This window comes from Cebus imitator, unplaced genomic scaffold (genome assembly GCF_001604975.1).
Source record: "Cebus imitator isolate Cc_AM_T3 unplaced genomic scaffold, Cebus_imitator-1.0 Scaffold455, whole genome shotgun sequence".
Classification (NCBI taxonomy): domain Eukaryota; kingdom Metazoa; phylum Chordata; class Mammalia; order Primates; family Cebidae; genus Cebus; species Cebus imitator.
In genome coordinates, this window is record NW_016107770.1 from 116,152 (window position 1) to 132,816 (window position 16,665).

The window sequence follows — 16,665 nt, forward strand, 5'->3', positions numbered from 1 at the left end:
CAAAAAGTTGAGTCCTCAATCTAGATTCAATATTAAGGTGATTACATCCAAAGGAGAGAGAAACAGGTGGAATCAAAACTAAATTAACAAATAAGGAAGCTGATGGAAAGTTACTTCAATTGCCAGAAAAGTCAGGGCCTATACCCTATACAAGATGTCAGCCTGAAGCAGAGCTATGCTTCAAAGGAATTGTGTCTTAGGTAGAACCCCCATTATTCTCTACTTGCTACTTGTTTCACTTTTACTGGTAAGAAATGATTTCCCATTTAAGAGCTTCCAAAAACCTAGTCGTTGAGCCATGCAGGATTCTGGCTCCAGGGCACCCAGGCTTGGCTGGTTTGCAGTCTGGGACCTGCTGTTGATCTTTCCACGCGTGTTCTTAGCGTTCTACACTCTTCTACGTGAATACCCGTATAAACAGATTCGAGACAGCATCTTTCTTTTTGGTGTTAATTTCTAGACCACATTCATTAAGGACAATACATTTGGCATTTCTGAGGAGGGGATTTCCTTAGGGGGCTGTAAGTGTTTGATGAGAATGCAATAGAGGATCAGAGGACATTCAAGAAGATACTGTCAACCAATTTCTGCACCTGTTCTTAGGGTTCTAAACCTTTCTCAGCCTTGTGCCCCAAATGCCCAAGAATAACTGGTTTAAAGCACTAATTCAGTTTTTCCTGCAAGGCGGTTAATGAGTGATAACTGATGACTTTGACTGATTTAAAGAAAATATTGACTTGCAAACAAATATCTCAAATGCTTTACACTTAACTCCAGTACCAGTGACATTGGGTGTGGATGATTCTTGAGAAGGCACAGTCCTGTTTACCATAGAATATTTTTCAGCTTCTCTAGCCTCTACCACTAGATTCCAGTAGAATTTATCATCTCCCCAGGCTGCAACCACCAAAAACGGTTTCTAAATTCTGCTAAATATCGTCTTGAGAACAAAATTGCTCCCATAGGTAGCCATGGAATTATTTCATTTCAAAACTACTGACAGTAGGCAGGGTTGAAATCAGGGTTATGCTGAATAAGAGAAAAGGTGATCACTACAAAAAGAAAACCAAGCAAAACCAAAAGTTAGCAGCATAGATATACCTAAGGGCAATTTTTCTGTGAATTTTGGCAAGGTATGTTAGCACTGCATTTTTGGGACTAGCAGCCAAAGGAACTTCTTAAGAAATGCAGCCCTTAAATGAACCCTGACAATAACATATCTGATATGGTTTGGCTCTGTGTCCCCAGCCACATCTTATCTTGAATTATAATAATCCCTACATGTCAAGGGTGGCGCCAGGTGGAGATAACTGAATTATTGGAGGCTGTTTCCCCCATACTGTTCTCCTGATAGTGAGTTCTCACAAGATACGATGTTTTTTAAGCATCTGGCATTTCCCTTGCTGGTACATTCTCTCTTGCTTGACGTGTCGTAAGACGTACCTTCTGCCTTCTGCCATGATGGTGAGGCCTACCCAGCCACGTGGGACTGTAAGTCCATTAAATCTCTTTCTTTTGTAAATTGCCCAGTATCAGGTATGTCTTTATCAGCGGTGTGAAAATAGACTAATATAACATCAATGCGGATGGACGTTACAATGACCCCCACTGCATTGAATAGATCTTCTATGAGGGTCAGGTATGGTTTCAGGTGAGTTAAAAACCCCTTAAGATAAATGTCACCATGCTAAATGATGCCTTCATTTTGTTTAAAAGCTTAGTGAAAAAATTATTTATCAAAGTTAGTTGCTTGGATAAATAAATTTCTATTTGAAGACATTAAAAGAAACACCACCAACAAAAACCTAGTGAGCATAGTTAACTTAGTAAGACAGGGGGTTATAATACCTTTAAAAAGCTAATATTTGGTCCAGGCACAGTAGCTCATGCCTGTAATCCCAGCACTTTGGTAGACCAAGGCGGGCAGACCACTTAAGGTCATGAGTTTGAGACCAGCCTGGCCAACAGGGTGAAATTCTGTCTCTACTAAAAATACAAAAATTCACTGGGCACGGTGGCACATACCTGTAATCCCAGCCACTGGGGAGGTTGAGGCACAAGAATCACTTGAACCCAGGAAGCAGAGGTTGCAGTGAGCCGAGATCATATCATTGCACTCTAGCCTGAGCAAAAGAATGAGACTCTGTCTCAAAATTTAAAAAAAAGTTAACATTTGGAGTTGGGAGCAATGGCTTCTGAAGGTATATCTCATTCTGTCTTGAATACATTAGGTAGACATCGTTTTTTAAAATGTGAAACTGTTTTTTTTCCTTCCCATGCTTTTAACATTTTTGTATTCTGTACTGAAGATCAAGAACTAAACATTTCACTTTTATGTTTCTCCCATGGGGTACTTTTAAATTAAGTTGGTCTCTGGCTATTATATTTATTTTAATCTTTTGAGTTTGTTTTTCCCAACAATAAAGCCTGCAGTTTACTAATGCACTGTCAGATGATGTTGCATATGCAGGAGACAGAGCCATTATCTGTCTCAGTAAACAGATTTTTCTCATACCAAAAGCTGGAGACTAGGTCAATAAGCTTTTATGGCAACTTGTTAGATTTTTCTTAGGAAATCATAAAGATTTTTCTTTCTAGCTCATTTTCAAATTATATCAAATGATGAGAATTAAAAATAAGAAAGAATTTTAGAACTAATATTTTATAAAATTAGGATCATAAAACCAAGATTTAAATTGATTTTTAAAAATGTATATACCTAGTGTCTTAGGTCAAGTTTTCTAGAAGAGCCTGGAGAAGAGTTCTTGTGTATTCAATTTTTTTAGTAATAACAATAATAATAACATTTATTGAAGCCTTTGTATGTGCTAGACATAATGCTAAACACCTCACTTGAATTAATTTAATTTTGAAAATAATCATATGAACCAGATTTTATTATAATAATTTATTTTTTAGATTTAGGGGGTACATCTACTTATTATATGAGTATATTGCATACTGGTAGGGATTCAGCTTCTAGCATACCCATTACCAAATGGCGAACAGTGTACACAATAGGTAATTTTTCAAACTTCCTGCCCCTCCCCCTTCCATTTTGGAGTCTTTGGTGTTTATTATCTCCATTTTTATGTCCACGTGTGTCCATTGTTTAGCTCCCACTTATAAGTAAGAACATACAGTATTTGGTTTTCTGTTCCTTAGTGGGACTTAGGACAATGGCTTCCAGCTTCATTCATGTTATGGTTAAAGGCCTGATTTCATTTTTTATGGCTGTGTAGTTTTATTTTGGGGAAAGGGGTAGGGCTTCCCCAAAGGGTAGACAGGTTTATTTGGCAGCAGCCAGGGAAATCAGCTGTTGGACTTGGCCACATGCTCCAGCTCGTCCTTCTTGATGGCATAGGAGTGGGAGGAGCTCTTGGTGACATTGATGAGCTCATCTGCCAGACATTCAGCAATGGTCTTGATGCTCCAGAAGGAAGCCTCAAGAGCACCTGTGCACAGCAGCCAGATGGCATGATTCACACGGTGCAGTGGGGACACGTCCGCAGCCTGTCATCTCAGAGTCCAGGTTTGCCCAATGCATGTGGACCACTGTTGATGATGGCGTTCACCAGGACCTGCAGAGGGTTCTCGCCTGTGAGCAGTTGGATGATCTCGAAGGCATGTTTGACGATGCACACAGTCATGAGCTTCTTGCAGTTATTGCGGCCGTGAATCATCATGGAATTAGTGAGGCACTCCTCAATGGGGCACTGAGCTTTGTGGAAGTGTTTGGTGGCATACTACCCTGCACTGTGAGGCAGGTGCTTGGCATACTTCTCCTTCACTGCAATGTAATCTTGTGGGGAAGTGTCGTTGATTTGCACATCACTGGTGCTCCACTTCTCAAAGAGCTTGATGTCAGGGGTCTCTGCCACCACTGGTGCTGCTGTCTCCCACTTGGTCATCCTGAGAGCACAATCTGAGCATCTCTGTCACTTGGCATGGACCATGCTCCACCCTGGCACAGACAGGAAGAGTGGCTGCGTAGTTTTCTATTGTGTATATGTACCACATTTTCTTTATCCAGGAAACCATCAATGGACATGATTTTCTGAAAGAGACCTCTCAGGAGAAGGGCAGTACAACAAGCGAGGGACAGGAGAGTGGAGAGCTAGAGTGGACACGGTTCCACCTGGAGTTGTATTTCAACTTGCACTTCAAACTTTGTCCCATCTTGAGGCAAAGTAGCTGACCTATGTTCTCCAGGGGATGCAAAATCACTGCATTGAGATGATATCGATGAAGTATTTTAATGGTAAAGAAAAGTGGTTATGACGTGTGTTAAGTGAATCACAGACTAGACACAAATCTACCACCAACAGTCTTAACCATGTGAAGTGAACCAGTGAACAAGAACACGTTCCCTACACTAGAATAAGAATACCTAGTATGTGCTCAAAATCTTGTTTAGCAAGCCAATTAAGGTATGACTGAACAATTTACTTTCCCTCCTTTAAAAAAGGGTTGATAAATTATGATCCATGACCAAATCCAACTGACCATCTGTTTTGTAAATAAAATTTTATTGGAACACCGCATCTATGGCTGCTTTTGTATAGCAGAATGGAATAGTCTCCACTCTGAAAGGTTTAAAAGAGAGCACGTGGGTGAAGAAATCATTCTCAACTCTTATAATGCTATTGTCACTTCTCCGTCTCACTTTATTTCCATCAGAAGCACAACTAGTCCTTGTAGGCTCTTATTACAAAGAAAGAAAATGAGATGTAGTAATTAAAGCCAATTGCTTAAGTCCCCATAACTATCTCAAAGCATGTGGAACCAGACATATGTGTGATTTACAATACACAACCTTTACAATCAATTCATTGCTTTCAAGAAATCAGTAATTATCTATTTTCAGGTATATCCCAGGTTTCCAGAGTGAAGCTAAGGAGTAGAAAATGTTGCATATAAAGGCTCATTATGTTTTAGTAGTATTATATATTTCATACAGGACTAGTTTGCTCAAGTATTTTTTAACATTTGTGGACAATGCAGTTAAGATAAATCCTACCAGGAGATTATGCAAATTTCATGTTTGAATGCATTTATTTTGCATATTGGAAGCTCATATAACTTTTTGTGTAGCATATTTGTGCAGGAACTCTTTTACTAGAAGTAAGAATGTAAAGCTTACCAGAATTCATTATTTGCATTCCTTAAGATGAGAAATATTGTGCTTTTGGATTCTATTACATAATTCTGTGCTGTGGAGCAAAAACAATCTGTAACAGACATTTTATTCCACCTGTTTTTACTGTATTTACTGTAGTCCTATAGATGTAGGCTAGAGAAAAAAATTAAAGTAGCTGAATAAAATATACTTTCTCTGTCTTTTGGGGGGGATCCTTATAAATGAAATGCAAGTAGTTTTGTAAGTATATGAAAGGCAACCTCTCGTGCTGTTTCTCTGTGTTCTTTCAAATAACTATTATCTTCTTTAATACCTGAACATGAATGATGGAACTCAGGATTGGTAGGTATGATGGCTTAGGCTGCACCAGAAGAAGGACAGAGCAGAATTATGATCCATTCTGAAATGGTTGGCAGGTGATATTTAGAACTAGGCTGGTCTGGGGCCAGGCGCAGTGGCTCACACCTGTAATTCTAGCATTTTGGGAGGCCAAGGCAGGAAGATTACTTGAGCCCTGGAGCTCAAGACTAGCCTGGGCTGGAATTCAACTGTGCCAGTGTCATTTAAGGCTACCAGTGAGGCAGAATGTTTCCCTGACCCCTTCATGGGTGGGAACTGGAGTGCATAAGTGCTGGCAGGGGCAAACTCCACTCATTGCTCCACCCCTTGTGAGAGTGCAGGTGAGGGAGTGCAGTAGATGGCATAAGTGGTTTTAGGTGCCAGCAAGAGCGAACTCCATACTGGCGCCATGGCAACCTCTAGGAAAGAGTGCTTGTGACTCCTAAAACCCCAGAAGAAGTGTTACAGTACTCTTTTAGCTTTGACACGTGCAGACGGCTTAAGTGTTCACAGCTCAGTGGAGGGTCAGTATGACAGCCTTTTGTACTGAAACTCATGGTACCCAGGTTCTCCTCTAGTGTCTAGTAGGAATGAGATTACACTAATGAATTGAAGATGGAAAATACGGGGAATTATATTGCCAGTGAAAGTGGTTCTCTGTAGGAAGGGGAGCTGAAAAGGAAAGGAGTGCAAAAGTAAGCTTCCCCTGGAGTCAATTTGTCCCTCAGAAGTCAAGCCACTTCTCTCCAATGACCAACTGCAGTCTCTGACATCCAGCTGCTTCTCCTCCCTGCTGGCTGAGCCTGGGATTTTTCTGGGCACAGGATGAGGAGGTAGGGTGGGCCATGGGTGATTTTGGAAAAGGCAAAATTCAAGGGGGAAAACAAGGATGTAAGTTCTCACTTTGGGCTATCATTCCAGGCTTTTTGGTTTGAGGGTGGGCCCGCACTGGGGACCTGCCTTTTTCTGCCCAGAATTTCCCTGCCTCCTGTTTCTATCAACAGTATAGGAAGGAGCCATAATAATTGGACTGTGGTTTCTCCAGTAAGTTCTGCATCAGGGATTAGAGTTAAGATAGATGAAAATGTTCAAGATAAGAGAAAGGCTGTCTAGCATGGGCTCAGCTAAATTATGCCGATTTAGTAAAGCCTTAAGCCCCCAGGCTGCAGGCTTCATTATTAAGGCTCTGAAGCTGAGTTGGAAGACTCTTCCCTTAACATGAGGTCATCATTCCCAAAAGAACAGCTAGCACATTGTGATTGACTGAACCTAACATTCTAAGAATTAGGGACTACCAGTTTTCTCATTCTTGTAGTCTTGTTATCCTAAGTTGAAACAAAAGTGTCTCAACAATGAGAAGAAGACGACCTTATTTTCAGGAACGTCATGGTCCAATAGGACCATAAGGACAATACAGCATGCATTTCATAGAAGCTTGGAGAAAAGCATTCTGTGCTTTGACTACAGAAAATTAGTAGTCTATCGAGATGAGAAGACGTTTGATCAGGTCTCCAAGATGAGGCATGAGCTCAGTAACTAGATTATGGGAAAAAAGGTTTCCAGGAGAGGGTTACATTGAAGGTCAAAGATACAGGCATTTTATACCCTATTCTCTAAGCCCTAAGATGTGTTGCTTATCTGAAACATAGAATATATAATAGAATGTAATGGAATCTAAGCCTAGTAGGATAACCAGATGACAATTCTGCTAATGAGTGCAGAGGAAGACTTGCTGGTTAATGGCTGCTATGTCTTTATTTTTTGGGAATCCTTAAGAATGAAATGCAGTTCTGTACAAACATGAAAGGCAATCTCTTAGTGCTGTTTCAATGTATTCTTTCAAATAGCTGTTATGCCCCTCAATGAAGTTAAGGAAAAACAAAAATAAAAGGGAAAATGTAACACAGTTCTTGAAAACGGCCTGTGGACTGGGTGCAGTGGCTTGTACCTGTAATCCTAGCATTTTGGGAGGCTGAGGTTGGTGGATTGCTTGAGCCCAGGAATTTGAGACCAGCCTGGGCAACACAGTGCAACCTTGTATCTAATAAAAAAAAAATAGCTGATTATGGTGGCACAAGCCTGTAGTCCCAGGTATTTGAGAGGCTGAGGTGGGAGTATCACCTGATCCTGGGAGGTCAAAGTTGCAGTGAGCCATGATGGTGACACTGCATTCTAGCCTGAGCAACACAGTGAGACTCTCTCTCAAAAAAAAATTGCCTGTAACTAAAATTTGCATTATAAAATTACTGAGTATTTTGGAGCTCACTCATAACTAAATTTAGTAAGAAAAATGAATATCAGTAGTGGTTTTACAATTTTTGGTGGCATGGACCCTGTTAATGTATTTCATGGATAGTTTAATGTTCCTTCAAGAGAAAACCCCACATACACACAGGAGACACATCATAGGGACTCTAATTACCTAATGGACACAAGTTAAAAATCTAATTTTGTTTTTTAAGATGAGAAAAGTAATTTTTGCTGGGGCAATTCTTTCTGGGATGTGCCCCATTTGATAGGGAGAAATGGGAAAGAGTTATATGTGAAATCCTGTGCTGTAAGTTTTCATTTGTGTCATCACCGGCTGGTTTTATCTGACCTTTACTTGAGGATTCTCTCTCAAGATGTCCAGTTACCTAGGCTCTAGGCTGAATCTGCATCGTGGCATTTTGGTCTCTATAATTTTTCCAGCTGGGAGAGGTCTATTATTAGTAACAATCATAATAATCTGGCTTGATTTTATGGTCAATTTTCCCTTCTGCATAACTCAGAAGGTTTCAGATGATTTCCATCAAGAGGAAAACTTCTCCAGAAGAAAGGCGTGTTTGAACTCTGGATCAGGGATTGTCAAACTTTTTCTGGAAAGAGCTGTATAGCAAGTATTTTTGGCTTTGTGAGACATATAGTTTCTGCCACAACTACTCCACTATGCTGTTGTAGTATGAACATGCTATAGATGTTACATAAACAGATGGACCTGGCTGTGTTCCATTAAAACTTTATTTACAAAAAAGCAGGTGGAGGGCCACAGATTGACCACAACTACTCTAGACTCTAGATATTCTTAATTAAATGCACATATACAGATATATCTGTCTGCAAATATCCATGGTCAAATTTTATTCCAATAAAAAGTTTTATTTGTTGTTGTTGTTTGAAGGAAGCATAGTTTGTGTTGGCTTTTGACAAAATCAAGAGTGTGAAAAGAAGATCTTTTCCCTGGCAACCCTTTAAGGTTAAAATTCAAATGGGGGCATTCTTTAGTTGATTTTGCTTGACTATAATGTTAATTCTTTATTCTTTATTTATTTCTTGACATGGAGTCTCACTCTGTCACCCAGGCTGGAGTGTAGTGCTGCCATCTCAGCTCACTGCAACCTCCGCCTCCCTGGTTCAAGTGAGTCTCCTGCCTCAGCTCCCTGAGTAGCTGGGATTATAGGCATGCACCACCACATCCAGATAACTGTAATTTTAGTAGAGATGGGGTTTTGCCATGTTGCCCAGGCTGGTCTTGAACTCCTAACCTCAGGTGATCTGTCCGTCTCAGCCTCCCAAAGTGCTTGGATTACAGGTATAAGCCACCATGCCCAGACTCTTTCTTCTTTATTTTAGACACATACATTTTATTATGACACTAGTACATAATAATAATGGATATTGCTATGCCTACTTTACAAATTGAAAAGCTAAGGCTCAGAGGAAATAAGTGATTAACTTAAAGCCACATTATTATTAAGGGAGAAAATTGAAAGTTAGACTCAGATCCATGGACCAAATATTTCTACATCTACTATGAAAATGCTATTAAGTGTTAGGCAAGTGGCTCTTGCCTGTAATCTTAGCAGTTTGGGAGGCAGAGGTGGCAAGATAACTTGAGCTCAGTAGGTTGAGACCAGCCTGGGCAACATAGCGAGACCTCATTTCTACAAAAAATCAAAAATTAGCTGTATACGGTGGTGTGTGCCTGCAGTCCCAGCTACTTGAGAGGCTGAGGCAGGAGGATTGCTTGAGCCTGGGGGGGTTGAGGCTATAGTGAGCTATGATCATGCCACTGCACTCCACCTTGGACAACAGAGCAGGACCTTCTCTAAAAAAAAAAAGAAAGAAAGAAAAATCAAAATACTAATAAGGCTACATTTGTTTGTGAAGCATATTATGCATTTGGTAAGAAAAACTATTTATTTACTGATTATTATTATTTTGAGACACAGTCTCACTCTTTTGTCCAGGTTGGAGTGCAGTGGCACAATCTCGGCTCACTGCAACCTCTGTCTACCAGGTTCAAGTGATCCTCCCACCTCAGCCTCTCAAGTAGCTGGAATGACAGGCATGCACCACCATACTTGGCTAATTGTTGTATTTTTAATAGAGGTGGGGTTTCACCATGTTGGCCAGGCTGGTCTTGAACTCCTGACCTCAAGTAATCTGCGTGTCTTGGCCTCCCAAAGTGCTGGGATTACAGATGTGAGCCACTGCGCCTGGCCATGAAAAGCAATGTGAGATCCCCTCACTTAATTTAAAAGAATAATGAAAGAGTATAGGGAAGCAGTCATCATTCTGTTTACAAGGGTGATAACTAATAAGACTCTTTTCTTTCCATTTGTCCCTTCTCCTCAATCAGGTTTCCTATCGTGGGAGCTGTCCTTAACATAAACGGCAGGGCCCCAAATGCCAGGACGGATACCTAGGAAATTGGTCACTCATGCAGTTTCCACTTGGGGAAAAATTAAGTAGACACCTGAACTCTGGCAGTGCTGCTTTGATACCCCATCAGCACCAAGTCAATTACCTGCCATTTCTGTAGACGAATTATTTGTTCACAAACGCTGGTAGAGTGGGCTGTGCTTTCAGATCCAATACTCAACTCAATGAGCTGAAATTCCAGCTTCTCTCCAGCTGGAGAAAAAACAAGCATCCCCAGCTATTTCCACAATGGTAAAGTGAATTAATTTATTTGCACACACTCTGGAGAACCTGACAGTTTCTCTACTAGCCCAGGAATTTCTTGGTACAAAAATGAGGTTCCTTCCCATCCCTTGACTAGTTTTTAATTAAACGAAAAATGTAGCCTAAGGGCAAATGGTGGGTGGGTACGGGGTTTATCTAGGCAAAAGACTGAAACAGGAATCATCTCAAGCATTGTAAGAATCATTGAGTAACTTGAGGTCTGGATATGGAAGAAGACAGATGATATATTTTTGGCTTGAAATTATTTAAGACTTCTTTTTAATGGAAATTGTCAAAAGATAGTGTAAATGCTCTATTCTGTTCTTCCATAAGAACCTGGGACTCACAATTGATAAAGGAGGTGGCAGATTGGCATTTCATTTTGTGCAATTTGAAAATTGAGGCGTAATTTACTGGGTTGATGTTTAATCAATTCTTAAAATCAGCTGATGCAACAACGTATAATTATTGAGCTTCTTCTAGCTACATAGCATTGTACAAAACACTAAGGTGGGTGCAATTTATACCTTTAAGGAGGTGGAACGAGAACAATGTTTTGTACACAATAGCTTCTTTACAAATATTATTTGACTTATAACAATCTTACATGGTTGGTAGAGTAATCCATTTTTTTACTTTTGTGTAAAACCATTCCATATTAATGCCATGGGAACAACAAAAACCATGTTGTAAGTCTAAATCTTAGAAATCACAAATGAAAACTTTTTATTTCAGTTAGTGGAGTAGACTATTTGATGAAAAAGGCTTAGCAAGACACATGTGGAGCCTGAAATTTAAAGAGTATCAGTATGAATCTATTGAAACACTTCTTAAGTGTAAACTAATTAATGTTGGGATTAAAAGGCTTACAGAAGGAAAAAGAATTTATTTTCCTAAGAGCAAAACGTGGGCTTTTGTCTTAGAACAAGATTATGTCTCGGAATGATAACTCCATCCTCCATCAGCACCCTGTTATAGTTGATATAAGATGAAGACTTACAGCTTAGAGATCAAACATTTATTCTGATCTTGCGACTTCAAAAAAAATGGGTGTTCTTTATGAAAATATAAAGATACTGAAAACTGCTTTGGCTATTCAATTCTTAAATGAAGGTGACCTCCAACAAGGAATGAAAAATACGAGTCCCACAGTTACATTGAAAAGTCAAGTAACACAGAAAAATGAAGACATGATAGTCTGAAGAATAGGTAAGATTTAATAAGGATGGTTGAGCCTGTGATGGTCAACCTTTCTACATTTTTACTGGGAGGAAATCATAAAGGAAAAAAAAAGACTTAAAACATGGCATGCTGCAGCCTGTGGCACTAGAAAAGAGCTTTAGAAATAATGTATTTTCTTTTAAAATAATTCAGCTAGTGCTATCTTCAGTCTAGAGGATATTTTAATGTGTGACTTAAATGAATGCTCAGTGACCTCTCTGAGTCAAGAACTGGTCGTGAAAATAAACACACAATGATAAGTATTTAGAAGGAATAAATTACATCACACATCTTTTTGTAAGTTTAAAGTTGCAGGAATTTTGGCATTTTTAGTGTGCATTTAGTGGCATGTCTAGACAAAATGCAATGTGAAACACTTCTATTTTTCTCTCAGAAACGGAAACATCAAGCTATAGAAATTATCCTTGTGATTATTTAAATGTAATATAGCTGCTTTAGTAATAAAGCTGCAATATAGATTGTTGGCAAAAAAGACTTTATTTAGCTGCTACATAGTTAGGTTTTCTGATTCTGTCTTCCTTCACTATTTGAACATTGTGAATGAACCGCAGGATTTTGCATGTCCAATATTTGAGTTTTTGACGAGTGTGTGAACATGTTATCAAATATATTAATATATCATTGTTCACATGAGGATAGCAAGCTCTGAATTTTCCATGTTTGACTGATGAAAATGCAAATGTCCCTTTTCTCTTTTTCCCCTGCACTCTTTTCAGCATAACATGCAAACTCTCCAGGAATGCTATCAATTGTAAATTATCCCAGGATAGATGCTGAAGAATTTGAAAACGGAGGGGCATGCATTGAACCTATCTTTCCAGCCATGTCCTGGGCTAGCCCTTATTTATTTGTTATGAAAACCTTACAGCAGTCTTCAAAAGAAGGTGCCTGGATTTCAGGTTGATCTAAAAGGATAGTTCCGTTCTGCCTTGTATTTTGAGTTTTGGGAACTTCTTAGAGGTGTGTCCAAGTGACATTTAGGTCTTAAAGTAAATCATACCAATTTGGAACAGTAAGAGTCACCTAGAGATCTTGAGATTTCTAATACTGAGCTACAAGTTGCGCGTACTTTAGATCACCACGACTACGTCCATGCTCTTTTTTTCTCTTTGTAGATTTCGACTAGAAAATATTGAAACCTGTTTCAGAGTCAGTCAATTTTCAACCCAGACTGGGTCAATGTGTTATTTAATAAAGTTATTCTGGTATTTCTTTTCTTTTTTATGGATGACATAAAGATTTTTAAAAGTAATTGTATCAGAATCTAAATTCCCCAGCATCTGTTTGCAATGTTAGCCATATACACACATAGGTATGTATACACACACATATATATACACATGTATACACACATGCACACGTGCATATGCAAATATGTATACACGCATGTATAAACCCAAATATATGCACACATGTTACACACATATGTATAAACACAAATATATGTACACACATGAATGAACACATTTATGTAGACATATGGATACACATATATACACGTATACACATATATGTATACACACATATATACACATGTGCATGCACATATATATTATAATATATCTTAAATGAAAGAGAATGCTTTAGAACATATGCAGAAATGAACATTATCTGCCCCCAGATGCAATTTACTCTAGACCACCTAAGTTATGTTCTTACCAAAGAACTTCACCTGAATGTAATCAAGAGGAAGCAATAATACAAATACTGGATTTAATACAAATACAGTATTTTATGAAACAACTAGCATGGACTCTAAAAAATTTCAATTATATGAAACAATGAACCAAAGACATAGAGGAGCAATTCTAGATTTGCAAAAGCCTATTGCAAATAAATGCCAAACATGATCATTAACGGATGCCTGAATTTAAATACAGACAAAAGAGATTTTTGTGACAAGGGGAACTTTTTAATATGGGATAGTACAATAGATAATATTGTTGTATGAATCATAAATATCTTTGATGTGGTAATTATAGTTTCATAGAAGTATATCTCTGTTCTTAGGAGATACATGCTGAAGTAACAGTAAAGTGTCATTACTTTCAAGTAATTCAGAAGGTTGTGACTATATATGTATGTATTATATGTACATATTGTATATCAATTTATATATGTATTATATATGTATTTGTGGATACATATATAATATCGACTAGAGAGTGCATAAGCAAAAATAATAGAAAAAGCAAATATGAGAAAATAGTAAAATAATAATTAGCAAATCTTAATGAAGGGTATAGAGGTATTTATTGTATTATTATTTCAACTTTTCTGTAGATTTGACATTGTTCAAAATAAAAACATGGAAAGAGGATTAAATGCAAATCCAACTCTCACAGAGTTATGGAGTAATGGAAAGTTATGAAGTACTTCCTAGAGCACCACTTCCCTGCCCAGCTATACCCTATGATTTGGTTGCATTATATTGTCTATATATTATAATACAATTGCAGGTGTTTTCAGACATAGCAACTGATTTTTTTAAAATCCTCAATAATGATGTTTTTCTAGTCTCTGACAGTGTCTTTCATTCTGGGAAACAACCAAATGCATTTAAAGCCAAGCCCTGTGAATATGGTGAGTTATCAACATGGCAGCATGACACAGTAAGGAGCTAATAGAGAGTTGGAAAATTTGACAAAGACTGTGAGTTCAGGTATAGCTCAGAGACTCATGATCATGGGTCAGGGAGCAAGTAATCAAATCCTCCTGCCCCAGTTTTCTTATATGCCTGTTCATGAGCTAACACAACACATGTAAAGGTGCTGTGCATTAGTAAAGGTCAACATAGATGATAGGATTATAAATGTGATACAGGAACTGGGCATAACAAATACCAGTAAACAGGGAAGTACTGTCATTGTTAAAATTCGGATATTCTTGAAGCAAGAAGACGGATGGTTTTTGGTATGTCATATGTTATCTTTTTTTAATTTGATTTTTCTAACTGGCAAATTCATGGGGTCCATCATGATGTTGCCATACATATAATGTATAGTGAACAGATCAAGATCATTGGCTTCCCAATCATATCCAGCTTCCCAAACATTTACCATTTCTTTGTGTTGGAAATGTTCAATATTCTTGTTCCAGCTATTTGAAGTGATATTATATATTATTGTTAACTACAGTCATCCAGAACACTAGAAGTAATTTCTCCTACGGATTTTCAAAAATACTAGTAACACAACATTCACAAATAACACTTGGATGCATAGCTTGGGTCCATTCATTTAAAAGTGGTGCATTAAGTAATACATCATGGATTTATGTAGAATTACATTTTTATGTACATAAGCACTTATGTACAAAGAAATTAAAGCATCCAGTGATTTTTTAGAAGTTACTAAATAGCGGGAAGTTCATGAAGTAGAATGAAATGAAATAAGAGCAAATACTAATTCATTGTATGTAGAATAAATGTGTAATTTTCAGTGGATGCATTTGGACAAATGATGGTATTTTCAACAGAAAATAAATACAAGGAAAAGATTTGGGGAACTGGCAGGCTAAAAAACTAAAAACCCTGCAGAAAAGGTCACCTTTTAGAAAAAATACAATTTTTGTATTATTTAATGAGTTGCCTTTCTAAGGACTTTTTTTTTTCATAATCATCATTCATACCTCTATCCTTGAGTCACAGAAATCTCATAAATTAACTTTTATTTTTTTAAACTAGAAGAGGGGAAAACTTGACCACATTTTTTATGACTTCTAGTTCATATTCTTCTTGCTAAAATCATCATTCCACTTTTGCCCAATGCCCACCAATATCTATGAAATAGTAGTAGATTTTATTAGATTTCGTCTTCTGTAATATTTTTCTTTCACCCAGACTCTGACTCCTGTACGCAACATTCTCTGTATTCTGCCCTTGGAGTTGGATTCAGCTTTAACCGCCTATATCCAAAGAGCTCAGTTTTTCCCATGGTCATGATGTTACCTTTGTTTAGTAAGAACGCATGCACCAGTTTGAAGAGATGACCAATGGAAATCTGACCTCACGCTCTGCGGCCTGCAAGCCCTTCATCCCTCACACTCTTCTGAGTTTACCTGGGGACTGCTTGTGGGAACAATGGCAGTAACATCAGGCATAGCTGGTTCACATCAGAAGGAGAAATTTGTACTGTATAAAAATGCTCTGTGAAAGCTGCAAACAGTCCTGATGTCCATTGACTCATAAATGGATATACAAAATGTGCCACATACATACAATGGTATATTATTTGGCCATGAAAAGGAGTGAATGCAAGCTGCACTATGGACAGACCCTGATGGCAGTATACTAAAGGAAGAAAGTCCCTCATAAAAAAGAAAAGATATTGTATGATTTCATTCATGAAATGTTTAGCATAGGCAAATCCATATAGACATAGGTTAGTAGTTGCCTAAGGTTGTGGAGATGGATGGAGGAACTTTAGGAGGGATGACCAACGGACAGGGCACAGTTCCTTTTTTTGGGCGATAATAATGTTCTAAAGTTGATTGTAGTGATGGTTACACAAGTCTGTGAATATCCTCAAAACCATGAGATTGTACATTTCAGGGGGTGAAATGTGGGATTTATGAATTTTATTTTAATGAAGTTATTACCCTACCAAAAAAATTGTTGAAGGCAGGCTTCGAGACAATGTTCTGCCAGGCAGAACACTGGGCATAAGAATGGTGATATTTCTTAGTCCCTGATTTCTTTTTTCAGCCAAAGACTTTGTGTGTTAACACCTGTAAGACATACACGTGCAAGGCTTATAAAAGATGTTTATGGCATGGCTTAAATGCCCACTGCTCTATGGGGACACAGGGTAATGCCTGCTTTAACTAACGTCCCAAGCAGGGCTCAACATTCCAATTTACTATAGTTTTGAATAACTATACTCAAGAACCAGAAGCATTACTACTCAGGAAAAGCTACGTAACTCCAAGGTTGAGTGTCTCTCTTGGTTCTTCACCAGCTGCTCAACATATAAAATAGTAAATACAATATTTGATCA

The 16,665-nt window shown here is 38.2% G+C and overlaps 1 pseudogene across 1 annotated transcript; it reads right to left on the bottom strand.

The window, feature by feature from the left end:
• Nucleotides 1-3,312: 3,312 nt before the first annotated feature.
• Nucleotides 3,313-3,977, bottom strand: LOC108291455 (annotated as a pseudogene). The gene has a single exon (XR_005197305.1). The product of XR_005197305.1 is annotated as a 40S ribosomal protein S5-like (transcript).
• Between the last annotated feature and the right edge of the window lie 12,688 nt (nt 3,978-16,665).